Source organism: Fukomys damarensis, unplaced genomic scaffold (genome assembly GCF_012274545.1).
Source record: "Fukomys damarensis isolate Sample0158 unplaced genomic scaffold, DMR_v1.0_HiC HiC_scaffold_1, whole genome shotgun sequence".
Lineage (NCBI taxonomy): Eukaryota > Metazoa > Chordata > Mammalia > Rodentia > Bathyergidae > Fukomys > Fukomys damarensis.
This window is the reverse complement of record NW_022900913.1, coordinates 62,516,121-62,520,892: the sequence shown is the minus strand read 5'-3', so window position 1 is coordinate 62,520,892 and position 4,772 is coordinate 62,516,121. Positions and strand designations below refer to the sequence as shown.

The 4,772-nt window shown below is 46.4% G+C and overlaps 1 long non-coding RNA gene across 1 annotated transcript; it reads left to right on the top strand.

Moving 5' to 3' along the window:
• Positions 1-964: 964 nt before the first annotated feature.
• On the top strand, positions 965-4,299 carry LOC104871469. Its single transcript, XR_782874.1, has 3 exons — positions 965-1,115; positions 1,866-1,973; positions 4,231-4,299. It is a non-coding gene; the product is annotated as an uncharacterized LOC104871469 (long non-coding RNA).
• Positions 4,300-4,772: the final 473 nt, after the last annotated feature.

Genomic DNA, 4,772 nt, shown 5'->3' with positions numbered 1-4,772 from the left:
CCTAACTTACTTTCCAGCAAGTTTAATGTTTCTGTTTTAATATTTAGATCTTTAATCCATTTGGATTTTAATTTAGTGCATGGCGAAAGATAAGGGTCTAATTTTAATCTGTGACAGGTTGATATCCAGTTTTTCCAACACCATTTATTAAAGAGGCTATCTTTCCTCCACTGAGGATGGTGAGCTCCTTTGTCGAAGATGAGGTAGCTGAGTACATCTGCATTTGTTTTTGTGTCTTCCAGTCTGTTCCATTGATCCTCAGGCCTATTTCTTTGCCAGTACCATGCTGATTTTATCACAGTGTTTTTGTAGTATAGTTTCAAATTGGGAATTGTTACACCTGGTGCCATGTGACTGTTGCCTATAATGGCTTTTGCTATTCTAGGTCTCTTGTGGTTCCAAATGAATTTTTGGATTCTTTTTTCTAGTTCTGTGATATAGTGTTGGAATTTCAATTGGCATTGCATTGAATGTATATAGCAGTTTCGGTAGTATGGAATGGCACGATTTTTAATGGGACAGAGAGGGAGGGGAAAGGATTGTTTTTGTTTGTTTGTTGTTTGGAGGGTATTTTGACTACTGGGGATCAAACTTGGGACGTTGTGCCTGCAAGGCAGGCAGCAGAACCACTGAGCTCAATCTTGGGGCCTGGTTTTGTATGGGAAAATGAAACTGTGGTTGGGGCTGTGGCAGGAACACCATTTTGGGCCCATCAGACACCATTTTAGATTTAGTCAGACCTATTAATTAAAATTGGCAATAGCCACAGATGAATAGTCAGCAAGGAAACAAGCAAAGGTTTTGGCAGCAGCCATCAGAGGGGACCCTATGGGACCAAACCCCAGCAAGCCCAAAGGGCAGGTGCCTAGAAAGGTAGGAGACCCCAAACCATTGGGCCAAAATCAATGTGCCTTTTGCAAGGAGGAAGGTCACGGGAAACATGAATGTCCCCACAGGCTCTCTGCCCAGGTGCTATCTAGCCCTACATCCAGTGGAAAAGAAGATTCAGACTGAGGAGGCTAGGGCTCCTTCTCTCATGTTCCCCTGGAGCCCATGGTAAATGTTGAAGTAGGAGGCCAACAGGTCCATTTCCTGGTGGACACCGGAGCTGAGAGGTCAGTGTTAAAAACTCCCCTGGAAAAGCTTTCATCACAAAGTGTTCTCATGCAGTGACCACAGGAGCAGTTCAAAACTGCCTGCTCACAAGTGAGAAACTGGTGAGTCTGGGATCAAAACAGTTACTCACCTTTTTCTGGCAATACTGGACTGCCCCTTCCCCTTGCAAGGGTGAGACCTCTTTCATAAACTAAAGGCTACCACTCCCCTCATACCAACTGTCTTTGACAACTGCCCTGTCTGAAATGCATCTTCTCTCAGCAGAGGGAAACCCAGAGGAAATTAGCCCTGGAGGCTTATTGGATAGACTTATGGCAGAGTTCCCAAAAGTGTGGGCAGCATCTCACCCACCAGGCTTGTCTGCTCATCACACTCCAGTGAGAGTTGAACTCTTGTCGACCACCGTACCTGTGAATGTTTGACAATACCTCAACTCTCAGAAGGCCAGACAGGAGATATCCTCTCATGTTAAGAGGTGGATGGGCTTTGGGATATTAAATCCCTGCAAGTCTCCATGGAACATCCCATTCCTACTGGTAAAGAAACCAGGGATAGCAGATTACAGGCTGGTTTAGGACTTGAGAGAAGTTAACCAGCAAGTGGTAGCTCTGCATCCTACTCTCCCCAACCCATATACCCTCCTGAGTTTGCTTTCTCCTGAGCACCAACTGTATAATGTGCTAGATTTTGAAGGATGCCTTTTTCAGTGTGCCGATAACCCAACTAGCCAGCCTATCTTTGCTTTTGAGTGGTCTGATCCAGGTTCCAGCAACTGCGGCCAGCTGATGTGGACCCAGCTGCCTCAAGGATTCAAAAATGCACCCACCCTGTTCAGTGACGCCCTCCCATAGGGCTTGGTGAGTTTTCAATCCCACCACACTAACCTAACCCTGCTGCAACATGTGAATGATTTATTAGCTGCTACTAGCTATTCAGAACACCTGGAGGGACTTGAGAGTTTCTTCAGCTACTACAGGAGGTGTGCTACTGTGTCTCAGCAATAAAGGAACAACTCTGTGCCTCTAAAGTATCGTACCTGGGGAATGAAATCTTAGAAGGAAAAAGATCCTTACCCCAGGCCAGGAAAGGGCCATCCTCCGGATACCCATGCCAACTACCAAGAGCATGTATGTGAGTCCTAAGTGCGGCTGGATACTGTTGCCTAGGGACACCTTGGTTTTCTGAGATAGCAAGACCCCTCTATTCTCGCACAGAAGGAAATCAACCCCTAGAATGGGGAATAGATGGAGAAGTCTTCCAGAATCTGAAAAGAGCTTTGGTATCAGTTCCGGCTCTGGCACTACCTGGTATTACTGAGCCTTCCATCTATTCATCCATAAGGTAAGAGGGATTGCTAAGGGAGTCCTAATGCAGTCCTTGGGACCCAGGAAGCACCCTATGGCCTATCTCTCTAAAAGATTAGCCCTGTGGCCTCAGGATGGTCTTCATGTCTTCAGGTGGTAGCTTGCCACAGCTTTATTGGTTAAGGAGACTGGCAAGTAGACCCTCAGACAGGACCTAGTCCTAACTGCCCCTCACTCAGTACTGACTATACTAAAAGGGGCCACTAACAAATGGATATCAAATGCTTACCTCACTCAGTATCAAACCCTCTTGATTGTCCAGCCTTGTAGAGTCTTCTCAGCAGGACAGGTTCTCCATCCAGCTATGCTGATGCCACATGATGACCCTGACATTTCAATTCATGACTTTGAGGAGGTACTGGACCAGATCCGGGGAGGGGGGGCAAGTGGACTTGACAGACATCTGCTTGGCTGAGGCACATGCCACCCTCTTCACAGATGGAAGCAACAGGATAATAAGCAGGGTACGAAGGGTGGGAGCTGTAGTGACTACAGTTGATCAAGTCATCCCAAGGGAACCTCAGTCCAAAAGGCAGAACTGACCACCTTGGTCCAAGCCTTGCAATGGGGAAAGGGAAAAAGAGATAAATGTAAATACTGACAGCAGGTATGCCTTTGCTACTCTACATATCTACATGAACATCTACAAGTATAGAGAGCTTGTGACAGCTGCAGGAAAGACTGTCAAAAACAAAGAAGAGTTATTGTCTCTCCTAGAGATGGTATGGTTTCCCAAGAAGGTGGCCAGGATTCATGTCAGGGTCACCAAAACGACCATACACCTGAGGCTAAGGGAAATCAACTTGCAGAACAAGTAGCCAGAGAGGCAGACCTGAGGCCAGCTGAACCCTTACTCATCCTGCCTACCATGTGTCCTCCCCCTTTGCTCCCAACTAGTCCCACTTACAATGAAGATAGAGAAGCAAGCCAGCTGCAAGCAAAGAAAGATCCCCAAGGGTGGTGGAAATGTCCAGATGGTAGCACCTACCTCCCCCAGGCAATAGGATGACAGCTCATCCAGCAACTGCATGTGGTTAAACACCCCAGGGCTCCAGGATGGCTGAGCTTCTAGCTCCAAGATACTGTTTTTCAAAGCTGCAAGAGCTGGCCTGCCAGGCCTCTCTTAGGAACCCAACCTGTGTATGAGTAAATCCCCACCAATGCCCACCTGCACCTCTTGGTGTCAGATTCTGGAGTAGAAATCCTGGAGAATACTCGGAAGTGGATTTCACAGAAGTCAAAGCACCAGTGGGTGGCTATTGCTACCTCCTGATTTTTATAGATATCTTCTCCGGATGGATAGAGGTCTATGCTACTCAGCAGGAGACTGCCAATGTGGTACAAAAGAAACTTCTTCAGGAATTAATTGACCAGATTTTTACTACCAATGTCCATTGATTCTAACAATGGCCCCACCTTTATAGCCTTTATAACTCAGTCTGTCACTAGGACACTGGGTATAAATTGGAAACTCCACTGTGGCTACTGACCACAAAGCTTGGGGCAAGTGGAATAGATTAATCAGACCCTGAAATCTACTCTGACTAAATTGATGTTGAAAATTGGTGAAGAATGGGTTAGCCTGCTGCCTCTGCCTATTCTTAGAGTTAGAAGCACACCTCATAAAGCAGGTTTTACTCCTTATGAAATTATGTTTGGGAGCCCCCCCACTTTTCCTTAAGGTTAAAAGTGAAGTACTAGAAGAATTTTCTAACCAGTCCCTGTTAAATATCTTTGGTCTCTCCAACAGGTTTAGAAAACTGTTCACTTCCAAGTGCAAGCTACTCAACCCCTGCCCAGCTCTGCACTGTGCCACCCATTCCAGCATGGGGATACTGTCTTCCTCAAGGCCTTTTGGAGTGAAGGACTGACTCGAGCCTGGAAGGGACCATACAAAGTCATCCTCACAATGCCTTCAGATCTCAAGGTTGACAGGATCTCAAACTGAGTTCACCATCGATGCATCAAGTGGGTGAAACAGGGGACTGCTGAGCTGGGACCTGATCCTTTGAAGCTAAGACTAGTGTGATCATGATTGTGACCCTTGTCTTTATTGTCTTTGGGCTGATGAGGCTGAACTCTGGGGAAGTACAATGAAAAGAGTTGCACTCCTTTCTCCTCACCTCCTTTAGCTCAGGAGGAATTCTAGGTGCCATCACTTTTGGTACCATCTACTCCCAACAACATCTAAGGTTGCCCAAGGTCGATCTCTGCCAATGAGTTAGAAAGTACTGGGAAGTGACTTCTATCAGTTCCTAAACCTGGGAAGCCATGACTTTTATGTGTGTCTAG